Consider the following 16090-nt stretch of genomic DNA (forward strand, 5'->3'; position numbering starts at 1 on the left):
GTCACCAGTCTAGCTGCCGCGTTCTGGATTAGTTGTAGTTTCCGGGTCACCTTCAAAGGTAGCCCCACATAGAGTGCATTGCAGTAGTCCAAGCGGGAGATAACCAGAGCATGCACCACTCTGGCGAGACAGTCTGCAGGCAGATAGGGTCTCAGCCTGCGTACCAGATGGAGCTGGTAGACAGCTGCCCTGGATACAGATTTGACCTGTGCCTCCATGGACAGCTGCGAGTCCAAAATGACTCCCAAGCTGCGCACCTGGTCCTTTAGGACCAGGGAATCCTCCACACCTCCCCGTCACCTGTCCCCCAAGAACAGTACTTCTGTCTTGTCAGGATTCAACCTCAATCTGTTAGCCGCCATCCAACCTCCAACCTCCTCCAGGCACTCACATAGGACCTTCACCACCTTCACTGGTTCTGATTTGAAAGAGAGGTAGAGCTGGGTATCATCCGCATACTGATGAACACCCAGCCCAAACCCCCTGATGATCTCTCCCAGCGGCTGCATATAGATGTTGAAAAGCATGGGGGAGAGGACAGAACCCTGAGGCACCCCACAAGTGAAAGCCCAGGGGTCTGAACACTCATCCCCCCCCACCACTTTCTGAACACGGCCCAGGAGGAAGGAGTGGAACCACTTTATGACAATGCCCCCAGCTCCCAGCCCCTCAAGACGGTCCAGAAGGATGTTATGGTTGATGGTATCAAACGCCGCTGAGAGATCCAGCAGAACTAGGAAACAGTTCTGTTTATACAGGGACACGGGTGGCGCTGTGGGTCAAACCACAGAGCCTAGGACTTGCTGATCAGGTTGGCGCTTCGAATCCCTGCGACGGGGTGAGCTCCCATTGCTCAGTCCCTGCTCCTGCCAACCTAGCAGTTCAAAAGCACATCAAAGTGCAAATAGATAAATAGGTACCACTGTGGTGGGAAGGTAGGTGTTTCTGTGCGCTGCTCTGGTTTGCCAGAAGCGGCTTAGTCATGCTGGCCACATGACCCGGAAGCTGTATGCCAGCTCCCTCGGCCAATAAAGCGAGATGAGCGCCGCAACCCCAGAGTTGGTCATGACTGGACCTAATGGTCAAGGGTCCCTTTACCTATATACATATATATACATATATATGAATGTGACTTCTGCTAAATATCTGCTAAATGTGCAGCGCTAAAAAAGTGCCTTCTGCTAAATAAAGTATTTCCTCACTGAATTGATCTGCCCAAGCCTTCGGCGCCTCCTTATCAAACTTGCGGGACCCAGACGGGCTGCAATCCTGCTTCGCTTTCATTTCCCCGGCCCCCCCGCCTTCCTCCTGGTCTTTCCGATCAAGCCAGCCGCTCTCCCGGCCTCCTTCCATTGTTATCCCTCCCGCCTCCTCGTCGCAATCGCGTCACGTGACGCCGCCCTCCGCGGCTCCTCTTCCTCCTCCTCCTCTGGCTGGCGATCACGTGTCTGCGAGCTCTTCGCTCCTGCCCCGAAGTCGCCTCGGCGGCTGCTTTTTCTTCATTCGTCGGCGCGTCTTAGCGACGGCAGTGCACAATCTCCAGCTGCTCTTGCTGCCGCCACACTCGTTGCGGGAAACGGCGCCCAGGTAAGTCCCCCGAGAAGCAGCCCCACCAGGCAGGGCAAAAGCGCCTCGGTTTGCCTCGCGGTTTCGGTTTCTACGGGAACGAGGAAACCCAGCTTTGGGCGCTGATGCTGCGCGGGATGAACGTCGGAACCGGGTCTTTCCCCCAGGGCTGGTCCGGGAGATGGTCTCTCCCCCGCCGTCACTCCCCCCCCCCAAGGGGGTTGAGGCATCGATTTCACCCCGACCCGATCTCTCCCCGACCCGTTTCAGACCGCTAGCGATGCCTCCTTGGAAGGCAGCGGCAGGAATCATACAATTGGAAGGGCCCTCTGAAAGTCATCTAGTCCATCCCCCCGTAGGAATCGTTTGCCCATCGTAGGGCTCAAATCCACATCCCCCGATCCTGAGTGCGCTTAGGGCAGGAGGCTTTAAGAAGAGCCCCGGGGGGATCTTTTTTTAGAGAGATCCGGTGGCTTTCTGGCTAGGGTGCCTTTGTTTTAAGCGCGTTGCTGGTGCCCAGGGTGAAAAAGTGAATACAGGAGAATAGTAGTAGTAGTAGTAGTAGCTTGGTAGGTAGAGCATGAGAATCCTAATCTCAGGGTCATGGGTTTGAGCCCCATGTTGGGTGAGGGGGTTGGACTAGATGACCCTGGTGACCCTTTCCAACTCTTATGATTCTATGAACAACAACAACAACGCTGCTTTTGCTCGTTCTGCTGGGACGTCGCTGTGATTCACCTCTGGAGATTAAAGCTCTTTAGCAAAGAGGAAAATGCAGGAGGTCAGTTTGTGGGTCACCTCATAGGCGTGCCCAGCCCGGCATTTGTCACAGCTGATGGGGTGACGAAAAGCCTTGCGCTGGAAGTGATAGGAAGATTGCGCCTGCTTTGAGGTTTGGATGTGTTCCAGGTCATTTCCACAGGCACACTAGTCTCCTTAGGGTAAGGGTGGGAATTGGGATGTGATGGCTCTCAAAGGTTGCTGCTGGAAGCCAGTTTATATCCTTACTGCCCATCGGCCCTACTGGCTGGGGGTTGATGGACTTTGGGAGTCCAGCAACTTATGGGGGGCTACAGGTTCTCCATCACTATTTTAGGAACTTAAGAAGCTGCCTTATAACTAAATCATGCCATTGATCCACCTTGCTCTGTGCTATCTCTTTTGGCCAGCAGGGACTCCCCAGAGTTTCATAGAGGGGTCTTTCCCAGTTTTTCTGGAAGATGCAGTCACAATTTCTAATGGATACCAAAATTTAAAAAATGATCGCCAATACAAAATACAACCAGTCTTGAGTAAATTGGGAGCCAAACCACATCCAGACATTAATATTTGTGTTTTCATTTTGCATTTTTATGTTGTGAACTGCTCTGAGAACTTTGGATGTAGGGTGGTATATAAACGTAAAAAATAAAGAAGAATAAAAACAAATGAGATACCTATAGAAAGCAATCACATTTATAATCAATATTATGCTTAAAAAGCACAAATAAATGCTGTTTCAAAATAGAATAAAAATGGGCTGTCTGGAATAAGGAAAAGTGGGATGCCAAACAGTATTCAAATATTTAATATGCATTTAGACTGAAAGGGAGATGGAACAGCCTCTTCCTGAAAGTTTAGATAGGTGAAAAGTGGAAATCAGATGAAGGAAGAGGGGATATTAGGATTCTATGCTTCTTGGATCTTGCTTTTAAATTTCTGTTTCAACACTATATTGGCTTCCTAGAGAACCTCTGCTGTGGGGCAGCTCTAGAAATCAAGTGGGTAAATAAATACAGTGGTGCCCCGCAAGACGAACGCCTCACAAGACGGAAAACCCGCTAGACGAAAGGGTTTTCCGTTTTGGAGGCGCTTCGCTAAACGATTTTCTCTATGGGGTTGCTTCGCAAGACGAAAAAATATTGCGAGTTCCCGCGGTTTCCCCCCGCTTTTTTCTGCCCTTTCCCTAAGCGCTAAGCCGCTTATCAGCTGTTCTGCTGATAAGCCGCTTCTCAGCTGATCGCTAAAAGCCGCTAGACCGCTAATAGCGCTAATCCGCTAAGCTGTCAATGGGCTTGCTTCGCAAGACGAAAAAGCCTCACGGAACGGATTCTTTTCGTCTTGTGAGGCACCACTGTATGGGGAAAGCAAATTGTCAGAGAAGGATCTGAAATATTTTCCTTGAAGCTTGCATTTGGTTTATTCTGGATTGCTTTATCTGATGTTTTAATGTGTTGCAAACTGCTTTGAAATATTTTCTTTTAAAAATATAAAGCGTTGTGAAAATGAAATTAATAATAATACATTTCACTGCAAAAAAAGTTGCCTAGACATTCCGTTGTAGCCCACACAATGAGTTTTCTGCTTTTGACAGCAATTGCAATGTACTGTGCTAGATGCTGTACGCATTAATTGTACTTTTGTTGCTTCTTTTATTTCTTATAGATTGGATTTATTGTATGCTGTAGAATCCAAACTGTAATACAATGAAGCACAATATAAGGAATAGTAGAAGCAAAAATCAGACTGATCTAGTAAATTAGATCGGTAGTTGGGATCCTTTTGAGGGTCTCCCTTCAGAGAGGTTGTGGACTCTCCTTCTTTGGAGGTTTTTAAGCAGCGGTTGGATGGCCATCTGTCATGGATGATCTAGTTAAGATTCCTGCAGTACAGAGGGTTGGACTAGATGACCCTTGGGGTCCCTTCCAACTCTATAATTCTATTTGATGAGCCAACATGACAGTGATGAGGCATTAAGGATTGGAGTGATCATTCTGTGGACAAAGCTGTATTGCAACTTTTGAATAACTGTGTTTTAATTAAAACAAATCGGTACAGCTGTTTATTGCAATGGGTGTGCCATCTCTGATCTTCAACCACACATCCACAGGCAAATTGTAGACCACCTGGATGTAGCAGTGGTTTGTGGACCATAATTTTGAGAACTGCTGCCCTGCATCTGTTTGCTGTAGCGTTGACAGTTTGCACTGGGTTTAGGTGACTTCCACTTACTGGTCAAACACAGCTGGGCAGCTAGCAATAAACTGAACCAAAGCTCCCTATGTGGACCTGTGGGATTGTTCAAAGTTAAAAGGTTAAGCAAAACAACTTTGGCATCTTGTGCAACTGGGCATTGTCTAATACGACTGAGAATTTAGCAACAATGAGCACTCCTAGCACAGGCAGCGAACTGGAGCTTACCTGGCGACTATTTTCCATCAGTGGAAACTATGGCGCACTTGAAATAGCTACAATTTAGATGGCCTCGCGTACCAGCAACTAATGCGCTTATATTGCATCTCTTGTAGTTTTCAACAAACATTTGAAGTTTTGACTGATCCGCTTTGGGTCGTTGCCTGCTAAATCCGATCAGCAAGGTTGCGTGTACAAAACAAGCTCCCATTACTCCTGGGTAAGTATGCATTGATGCACTTGAGATTTATATTCCTTTTTGAGATTACTGTGTTGATACTTACGGTATAATATGCATTGCTGCCACAGCAAGTTGTGGGCATTTACAGAAAGGGAACTGATTGTGTCAGGAGCCCTAGATCAAAGAATAGGCCAGGGATGGGGAACTGGTGGCCATTCAGATGTTGCTACAGTTCCCATTGGCCATGCTGGAAGAGGCTGATGGGAGTTGTATTTCAGCAAGGGCTGGATAGCTTGGTTGGTTGGAGTGCGGTGCTGATAATGCCAAGGTTGCAGGTTTGATCCCCATAAGGGACAGTTGCATATTCCTGTATTGCAGGTGATTCTCAGGGTCCCTTAAACTCTATGGTTCTATGAAAACATCTGGAAAGGAAAACATCTGGAAGGCCACAGGTTTCCCACCCCTGGAGTAGGTGGTGATGCTATCAGCAGGAAGCAGACTGAGGAGGCTGTTTGTTTTAGCTGTACTTCAAAAATTCCTTAGCTGTTCCCAGCCAACATTTCAGGAAATTAGTTGATGGGTGTTGTAGGAGAAAAGTCAGGGGCCAAGCACCCCAGATCTGTGATTCTACTCTTATGGTCTGCTATTCTGTGGAGGCAACTGGTCTGTCCTCATTAGCAAGCAAATACCGTATTTTTTGCTCTATAAGACTCACTTTTTCTCTCCTAAAAAGTAAGGGGAAATGTGTGTACGTCTTATGGAGCGAATGCAGGCTGCGCAGCTATCCCAGAAGCCAGAACAGCAAGAGGGATTGCTGCTTTCACTGCGCAGTGATCCCTCTTGCTGTTCTGGCTTCTGGGATTCAGAATCCCCCCCCCCCCTTATTTTCCTCCTCCAAAAACTAGGTGCGTCTTATGGTCTGGTGCATCTTATAGAGCGAAAAATACGGTAAGTCAAAAGAATGTGTCTTGCCTCTTGCTCAATTTTGTACCCATTGACACTAGGTAAGAGGATTTGTTCTAACTAGATAATGCTTCTGGCTGTGCCTTTTCTGATTCTGGGACATTTGCTTGTCCAAGTCAAATACATGAACAGGAGTGGCACTTAGATAATAGTAAACAATACCTTTTTTGTTGGCAACTGTCTGTAACAAAAATAAAAGCTATGAACGGTGGCTGTATAGGCAGCCTAAGATAAATACTTTAGCAGTCAAGAGTTCTCATTCTGTGTTAATAATCCATGGTATAAAATTTAATGTATTCAGGTTGGCCTAATTGGAAATAATAAAGAATGAACACCCATCTGGGTCTACCTATCAAAGGCCTGTGGATACTCAGATGTAACGCCAAACTGTGGTTGAATGTAACGCCAAACTGTGGTTGAACTGTGGTTTGGCGTTACATCAAGGGTAGGGAACCTTTGGCCCTGCAGGTTTTGCTGAACTACAACTCCCATCATCCCTGGCCATTGACCATGCCTGCTGGGGATGATGGGAGTTGTAGTTCAACAACATCTGGTGGTTTCTAAGGTTCTCCACCCCTGTGTTACAATGCACAAGCAGAGTCCCCGGGAGCCTCAGGCGCACATGTTCCCTCGTCCTCCTCCCTTCACATGCTGCGATTTCTAAACTGACTTCTGGTTTGCTGAAGTCATTGTTTACTCTTAAACCAGGATCCCAGACAACAGTTTGACACTGGTTTGAGAGGCTGATTGAAGAGCAAATTATGGCTTGGATATACCAGAGTTTGCCAAGTTTTGCTGCAACAGCAAACCATGGTTTTCCAAGGAGCTTTCTCTGTGTTTTCCTTTATTCTAAGCATGCATAGGATTGGTACCTTTGCCCGTGGTCCAGGCAGGAATGTTGCACCATTCTGCTTGTGCATGAGAAAGAGAGATGGGGAACCTGTGGCCACCCAGACATTGTCTTGTAGTATTTTTCCATTTTCTCCTACTATATTGCTCCTTCAGCAAGCTGTTGCTTCCCCATTTTTACCTTTTGTGATCGATTTCACCAGCTCTCATGGCTTCTTCATTGCATGCCGCCTCTGGCAGGCCCACACTTACCTAAATAATTGTTTGGCATTAGTCAGAAGCGTGGAAAATCTGAAGTAGCCCTGAGCACAGTGGAGTAATTACAGATAGAGAGATGACGCAGTCACAGGTGAAGAGGTGTTTCTCCTGGCTTTACAGGGCCCTAAGTGGCTGTTGCTTCCTCTTTCCCTTGGGAGTCGGTTCATAGGAATTACTTTGCAAGTGGCTCTGCAGTTGGAGGCCTTGCATTTGTCTTCTACAGTGTGCCGTGAGCACAGTTGCTAGAAGGCAGGAGTGACCAAGGAAGACCTAGGACTCATGTTATAATAATAATAATAATAATTTATTATTTGTACCCCGCCCATCTGGCTGGGTTTCCCCAGCCACTCTGGGCGGCTTCCAACAAGGATGAAAAATACACTAAAATGTCACATATTAAAAACTTCCCTGAACAGGGCTGCCTTCAGATGTCTTCTGAATGTCAGGTAGTTGTTTATTGCTTTGACATCTGATGGGAGGGCATTCCACAGGGTGGGGGCCACTACCGAGAAGGCCCTCTGCCTGGTTCCCTGTAACTTGACCTCTCGCAGTGAGGGAACCGCCAGAAGGCCCTCGGAGCTGGACCTCAGTGTCCGGGCAGGACGATGGGGGAGGAGACGCTCCTTCAGGTATACTGGACCGAGGCCATTTAGGGCTTTAAAGGTCAGCACCAACACTTTGAATTGTGCTCGGAAACGTACTGGGAGCCAATGTAGGTCTTTCAAGACCGGTGTTATATGGTCTCGGCGGCCGCTCCCAGTCACCAGTCTAGCTGCCGCATTCTGGATTAGTTGTAGTTTCCGGGTCACCTTCAAAGGTAGCCCCACGTAGAGCGCATTGCAGTAGTCCAAGCGGGAGATAACCAGAGCATGTACCACTCTGGCGAGACAGTCTGCAGGCAGATAGGGTCTCAGCCTACGTACCAGATGGAGCTGGTAAACAGCTGCCCTGGATACAGATTTGACCTGTGCCTCCATGGACAGCTGTGAGTCCAAAATGACTCCCAGGCTGCGCACCTGGTCCTTCAGGGGCACAGTTACCCCATTCAGGACCAGGGAATCCTCCACACCTGCCTGCCTCCTGTCCCCCAAAAACAGTACTTCTGTCTTGTCAGGATTCAACCTCAATCTGTTAGCCGCCATCCATCCTCCAACCGCTTCCAGACACTCACACAGGACCTTCACCGCCTTCACTGGTTCTGATTTAAAAGAGAGGTAGAGCTGGGTATCATCTGCATACTGATGAACACCCAGCCCAAACCTCAGTTATGATGCTAATTTAGGGGGCCTTAATGAATGCACCAGGGACGCGGGTGGCGCTGTGGGTTAAACCACAGAGCCTAGGACTTGCCGATCAGAAGGTCGGTGGTTTGAATCCCCGCGACGGGGTGAGCTCCCGTTGCTTGGTCCCTGCTCCTGCCAACCTAGCATGTCAAAGTGCCAGTAGATAAATAGGTACCACTCTGGCAGGAAGGTAAATGGCGTTTCCGTGAGCTGCTCTGGTTCCCCCCGAAGCGGCTTAGTCATGCTGTACGCCGGCCAATAAAGCGAGATGAGCGCCGCAACCCCAGAGTTGGTCACGACTTTACCTTTAATGAATGCACCAGTCCTACCCCTGACTCCTCCCAATTTTCGCCAAATCATACCTCCCCTGAACCCTTCTAAAAACAGTAGCTCAGACATACCATCGCAAAAGGGCCAGATTCCCTCTGATCCTTACCTGTCCAAGCACTAATCACGTGGGTTAAACATCTGTTTAGACAGCCTCAGTAAACAAGTCAGGGGAAGCCTGGAGACCATGTTGTCTTCTTTGGCTAGACTTGTAGCCTGCCTGAGAGAGACATTGCGGGGTGGACCAGGTGAGCTGACTGGGAGCAACCCTTACATAGAGGTTGGAGGGCAAATCATGGCCTTGGCTTATAACCTTATACATCCGTTGTTAGGAAGCCATTATAAAAGGTTGTTGGCAATGGTCTGTCTCGAGAGACCAGGGGTTAGCAAACTTTTTCAGTCCACTGTCCCTCAGACCTTGTGGGGGGCCAGACCATATTTTGGAAAAAAATATGAACGAATTCCTATGCCCCACAAATAACCCAGAGATGCATTTTAAATAAAAGGACACATTCTATTCATGTAAAAACACGCTGATTCCTGGACCGTCCGTGGACCAGATTTAGAAGGCAATTAGGCTGGATCTGGCCCCCAGGCCTTAGTTTGCCTACCCATGCTGTAGAGTGCGCCTCCGGGAGTGAAGTCAAACTCTTGCGTTAGCAGCACAGAAGTGACCTCCCTGGGGCGTAAGGCCTGGCAGAGTGTATGGAGGTCCGGGACTGCCCAGACAAGACCCCTACTCTTGGCCTCACTGAGCAATATGTTTGATACCAGCTTGGCTTCATGAGTTTTTGGAAGGAGGCGTACAAGACATCATCCAACCGTTTAAAGTTGTTGAGTTTTATGGGGGGGCAATCGATCAGGATCACGCGATCGACGAGGGACGAGGGACACCCCGACCAGTAGATTGTGATTGACATGTTGGACATCCCTGCTCTAGATGGGCTACCTTCTCATGTTAATGGTCCCCGTCTACCCCTCACTTCCCTCTACAGGACATGCAGGAAACCCCTTAAACTGAGTATTTTTTATTTTATTTTATAAAATAACTACTATTCCCCCCCCCTTTATTAATACATGAGCTGAAGCTAGCCTTCCCCAACCTGGTGCCCTCTAGATGTTTTGTACTCCAACTCCCATCAGCCCCAGCCAACATGGCCAATAGTCAAGGTTGATGGGATTGGTAGTCCATCAACATCTGGCAGGCACTAGGTTGCTGAAGGCTGGCTTTAGGCAAATGGAATGCGTTGATTATTATCAATGAGTTGTGCTTCAATGGGATTCAGATTAATGAGAGCTATTTTTAGCTTCCACCTCTGCTGTTGGCAAAGGGTGAGGCCTTGAACGAAGAAATGTTTTTGGCCTCAGGCTTCACATCTATGCATTCAGAGATGAAGATGTCCCAAGTGTCACAGGGTTGTTTGTAAAGCAGGGATGGCCTTCCAGACGTTGGACGTTTGGCCAGTGGAAGTGATGGTATTCCAGCTGAACTATTTAAAATTTTAAAAGATGATGCTGTTAAGGTGCTACACTCAATATGCCAGCAAGTTTGGAAAACTCAGCAGTGGCCACAAGATTGGAGAAGATCAGTCTACATCCCAATCCCAAAGAAGGGCAGTGCCAAAGAATGCTCCAACTATCGCACAATTGCACTAATTTCTCACGCTAGCAAGGTTATGCTTAAAATTCTACAAGGAAGGCTCAAGCAGTATGTGGACCGAGAACTCCCAGAAGTGCAAGCTGGATTTAGAAGAGGCAGAGGAACCAGAGACCAAATTGCAAACATGCGCTGGATTATGGAGAAAGCTAGAGAGTTCCAGAAAGACATTTACTTCTGCTTCATTGACTATGCAAAAGCCTTTGACTGTGTCGACCATGGCAAACTATGGCAAGTTCTTAAAGAAATGGGAGTGCCTGATCACCTCATCTGTCTCCTGAGAAATCTCTATGTGGGACAAGAAGCTACAGTTAGAACTGGATATGGAACAACTGACTGGTTCAAAATTGGGAAAGGAGTACGACAAGGCTGCATTTTGTCTCCCTGCTTATTTAACTTATATGCAGAATTCATCATGCGAAAGGCTGGGCTGGATGAATCCCTAGCCGGAATTAAGATTGCCGGAAGAAATATCAACAACCTCAGATATGCAGATGACACAACCTTGATGGCAGAAAGTGAGGAGGAATTAAAGAACCTTTTATTGAGGGTGAAAGAGGAGAGTGCAAAATATGGTCTGAAGCTCAACATCAAAAAAACGAAGATCATGGCTACTGGTCCCATCACCTCCTGGCAAATAGAAGGGGAAGAAATGGAGGCAGTGAGAGATTTTACTTTCTTGGGCTCCATGATCACTGCAGATGGTGACAGCAGCCACGAAATTAAAAGACGCCTGCTTCTTGGGAGAAGGGCAATGACAGGCCTAGACAGCATCTTGAGAAGTAGAGACATTACCTTGCCAACAAAGGTCCGTATAGTTAAAGCTATGGTTTTCCCAGTAGTGATGTATGGAAGTGAGAGCTGGACCATAAAGAAGGCTGATCGCCGAAGAATTGATGCTTTTGAATTATGGTGCTGGAGGAGACTCTTGAGAGTCCCATGGACTGCAAGAAGATCAAACCTCTCCATTCTGAAGGAAATCAGCCCTGAGTGCTCACTGGAAGGACAGATTGTGAAGCTGAGGCTCCAGTACTTTGGCCACCTCATGAGCAGAGAAGACTCCCTGGAGAAGACCCTGATGTTGGGAAAGATGGAGGGCACAAGGAGAAGGGGGCGACAGAGGACGAGATGGTTGGATAGTGTTTTCGAGGTTACCAGCATGAGTCTGACCAAGCTGCGGGGGGCAGTGGAGGACAGGAGTGCCTGGCGTTCTCTGGTCCATGGGGTCACGAAGAGTCGGACACGACTAAACGACTAAACAACAACAACAAATCTACGCCACTGTCCCCCCCCCCCCGATTCTTTTGGACGCCATCTTAAATCGGCTCCAGGCAGCAGAGCTTTTGATTGCCAGGGATCAGGCCGGGAATTATGGGAGTTGTAGTCCAGCTTGTTGTAAGGGGAAACACAGGCCAGTCTGTCTGACACTTCCCAAACAGAAAGTGCTGTGGCAAGTCATGAGAACCAGTAGCTGCGGTTGTGGAGTTCCTTTGCTTTTATGTGGTGAATTGTGAATCGGTTCTGAAGAGCCACTTTGTGTGCTAAAAAACCACCCTGATCCTTGAAATAGTCTGCTCAAAGGAGGGCTGGAATGTGTGGAGTCGACGTGGAGATAAACCCCTCTCCCAAGATAGTTCATTTCATAGATGTGGAACCACCAGAGCCGGCCCGCCCATGAGGCGTGGTGGACAACCTGCCTCAAGCACTGGAAGTGAAAGAGGCAGTGCTCCAGCCACCCCATAGCTTCCGCCACTGAGAGGGAGGTGTTCTGGCACGTGGCATTGCTGCTCATCTTCCTGACCCCCCCCCCCAGGCAACGCTTTGAGGAGTGCCCTGGCGGAAGTGTGTGTGTGTGTTTGGTGAGATGGGGTGGTGGACAATTCCTGTTTTGCCTCTGGTGGCAAAATAGGACGGGCCACCCCTGGGAGCCACTATCACAGCGTCTCCTCTTCCACAGAAAGACATTAGGAAGAGCTTTCTGATGGTTAAGAGCTGTTCAGACTTGCCTTGGAAGGTGGCAGGCTGTCCTTCATTGGATATTTTTAAATACAGTTTGGATGTTAGGGATTCTTTCGCTGTGATTCCTGCTTTGGGGGGAGATGACCCGTTGGGTCCCTTCCCGCGCTACAGTTCTAGGATTCTATCTGTCTATGGTTTTGTACAACCTCCCCACTCTTATGTTAAGCTGCTCACCTGAGTAGACCTCTTCTTCAAGGAGCTCAAGGTGATGTCCCCCCCCCCACTCTCAATTTTGTCCTCACAACAACTTTGTGAGGTGAGTCTTATCCAAGAAGTCCAGGATGGTATATACATGGTTCTACCCTCCTCATTTAATTCCCACAACAGCCCTAAGAGGTAGGCTAGGCTGAGGCAATGACTGGCCCAAGGTCACTCAGTGGGCTTCCTGGCTGAGTGGAGATTTGAACCCTGGCCTCCTAGGCTCTAGTCAGACACTCTAACCATTACTCTACCTGCTCAAAAACCTAGATCCTGCTCCAGTCAGGCAGGTATCAGACATCAACATAAGCTTAATTTCAGTCCAAAAGCCAAAATATGTTATCTCTTAGTGATTTACTTTATCCCATCTTGCTAGATGCTCAGCAGAGATTAAGGTGAGGCAAAATCACTAATGTGTGAGTCAGCGGTAGTGGTAAGAGGAAAATGTTAATGCGTGTGCATTCCTGGGTGGTTTTTCTCACCTGTCTCTACCATTTGATTTTCGCGGGAGAAAATTAATTTCTCCCCTATTCTCATGCTCCATTTAGAAAGAAGAAAAACAAGACACAGGGATTGAATCTCATGTTAGGCATACTCAGAGGAGACTTGTTGAAATGAAAGGACAAGAGTAACTTAGGTTTATTAATTCCAGTGGGTCTACTCTTGAGTAAAACTTAGTTGGTTCCAATGCATTTCATTATGTAAGAAAGAATCCTATTTACTAAAAGTCTGACTAAGTTTCCGGAAAAGAAAAACATTGTGACACTGTTCCAATGAATATCCTGGTTTTCTTTTCCAGCTTCTTTTGCCTCCGGGTTAAACTCAGTAGTCAGTCATTTTGCATATGCACAACAACAACAATTAACTCCTGGGTAACTACTAAAGGAATGTGTGAGTACCAATTGCCCGTGTGTCAGGTGGATGCATGATAATGAATCAGATCATCCTTTTAGTATCTTTGGGCGGAGATAGTATGTTGAGAAATGGAAGTGTCGTTTATCCAAAAAAATTATTTTGCCAGGGGTTCCAAAAACAACATCCTGGAATGTTGTAAGAGTTGTTTGTCTTCGAAGGATTTTCACAAAGCCTTTTAGCCCTTGCCTGACCGGTGTGGCGTGGGATGCATTTTCTGTTCCAACTTTTAGCAAGCGGGAAGTTCAAGCTGTACATGTGCTCAGGAAATGCATAAAGAGAATTGCACTGGAATGTTTAGAAACAAGTGGAACACACCCCACCAATGTAAATAAATAAGTTATTATAATGACAATTAACTCCTTCTAATTATTCATTAAACAATTTACAGTGGTACCTCGGGTTACATATGCTTCAGGTTACAGACTCCGCTAACCCAGAAATAGTACCTCGGGTTAAGAACTTTGCTTCAGGATGAGAACAGAAATCGTGCTCCGGTGGCGTGACGGCTGTGGGAGGCCCCATTAGCTAAAGTGGTGCTTCAGGTTAAGAACGGACCTCCGGAACGAATTAAGTATGTAACCAGAGGTACCACTGTATTGCATTTCTACTCCTTTCCTTCAAGAAGACAGGCATTGCCCTTCCACTAGATCTTCTCGGCAGTGGTCCTGGTGGGTAGGTTTGGCTGAGAGATAGTGACTTTTGTAGTGTGGTTTGTGAGAGAATTTGAACCTGGGTCTCTCTCCAGTCCTTGCCCATCACTCTCTAACCCTAAGGATTACCCTTGAGGGGGTACTGAAAAATTGGAGAAGGTGGGCATTTATTGCAAAAGAAAAGGAGCAGGGACTGAGCAACGGGAGCTCACCCCGTCACGGGGATTCGAACCGCCGACCTTCTGACTGGCAAGTCCTAGGCTCTGTGATTTAACCCACAGTGCCACCTGTGTCCATCTTACCTTTATAGGTAACCAATAATTATGTCTGAGGCCACATCTGCACCAATACATTTAAAGCACTACTGTACTGCTTTGACCAGTCCTGCCTTCCCCAAAGAATCCCAAACCGGAGTGGTGTAGTGGTTAAAGTTTTTGACTAAGACCTGGGAGGCCAGGGTTCAAATCCCCGCTCTGCCATGAAGCTATCTGCAATTGCTAAACTTGGAAGGATAGGAATCCTGTGCTAGCCTCCACCCACCATTCAAATGCAAAAAGAGAGCGGCCTAACCCCTAAGTTCATTGAGCTATGGTTCATTGAGCTAAATTCATTGAGCTATGGAAGGATCTCTCAATCTCCCTATATCCTTATGTAATCAGGGCAACTTACTGCAAGTCTTTAACCAGCAATACCAAGAGCCCTGAGCTTGTCTGTCACCACCCTCACCCCCAAGAACCAAACGTACCCATTGATTGACACTCTCCGCTTTAAACTGTTTACAGTACTGAATTTTACATTGTTGTAACCTGCCCTGGCACCTGATGTTAAAAGGGCTGGTAATGAATTCAGTACATTATACCAATGACGATATTGTTCCTCTGGCATCTCTTTGTTCCATTGTAAAACTGTGTACAGCAGATTATCCTTGTTCTTGTTTCCAGTCACTATAACTTCTTCTGAACCCATGAAGTGAGCGTGCTTTGAGGAGAGGTCCTCCTAGCGTTCTCAGTGCCCGATGAGAACTGTCTCAAAACTCTTAGAAGGCCATTGAAGAAGAGGCCTGATATCAAGGCTGTTTATTTATTTAGTACATTTACACCCCACCTTTTCTTCCAAGAACCTGAAGGTGACATACATGGTTCTCTCTTCCCCCCTCTTAAAAAAAAACTCCTCACAACAACCTTGTGGGGTAGGTTAGGCTGAGAGGCAGGGACTGTCAGCATGCAGAGGGCATGGAGGCCAGCTGGCTAGCCCCAACTGGGCCGTCTCCTTCCAGTCTTCCCGCTTCGAAGACCATCGGCATCTGCTCCAACGTAAATCAGTGACCCGGACTTCAAAGCCAGGCACACTATCAGTAGAGCGAACTGCGCGCACAGAATAGGCGTGAGGCTTGTGAAAGCATACTACAACTACAGATTTATTAATCATAAATCAGGACAAAGAAACATGTCTCTCTCTCTCTCATCTTCTGAGAGAGAACGGGAAAAGCAAAAGCTATACACACAACGGAAGTTCCCAGCAAGCTGTGCTGGAATGTAAACAGACATGTGACGCGCAACAGTTCCACACGTCTGCTCCTTAAGGTGGAATAGAAATGTTAACAGGGACTGTCCCAAGATCACACAGCAAGCTGCATGGCTGAGTGGGGATTCAAACCCTAGTCTCCCGGGCCATAATCCAACCATCCAGAGATGGAAAATAACCGGGTGCCAGTCACATTTCATGACAGGCCCAAGCAGCCTTTTGCAAGGAGTTGGAGATGTCTGGTCACCACATTTTGGCCACTAGCATCTTCATCTGGCTAGCTGGCGCAGCTGCCAGACAGCTGTCTTGTGGGGCGGCACGGCACCAAATGAAACACGCTTTTTGGTTCTGCGCAAGCCAATTGATTTGCGCAGGAGCTCGGCACCCAAAGACAGCTGCATAGATCAGCTGGTCGGTGGGGCACCTCAGCATTCCGCTGTGGTGACTGAAGCCGAGGTTTAAGTTGCCATTTGGCTCCCAGCTTTTAAATCTCAGTTTCTAACACTGTAACCATCAGACCACACACTGT

General features: G+C 47.6%; 1 protein-coding gene across 2 annotated transcripts in view; it reads left to right on the forward strand.

Annotated features, from left to right (window-relative positions):
* The first annotated feature begins 1432 nt into the window (after window positions 1–1432).
* SNX10 (sorting nexin 10) overlaps window positions 1433–16090 on the forward strand; it is a 48037-nt gene continuing 33379 nt past the window's right edge. For both annotated transcript variants that reach the window (XM_079948098.1, XM_079948099.1), the window contains exons 1-2: window positions 1433–1587; window positions 4854–4957. The gene's annotated coding sequence lies outside the window, so the exon portion shown is untranslated. The remainder of the gene's footprint in view (window positions 1588–4853; window positions 4958–16090) is intronic.

The sequence above is a fragment of the Podarcis cretensis genome (genome assembly GCF_951804945.1).
Source record: "Podarcis cretensis genome assembly, chromosome: 12".
NCBI lineage: Eukaryota > Metazoa > Chordata > Lepidosauria > Squamata > Lacertidae > Podarcis > Podarcis cretensis.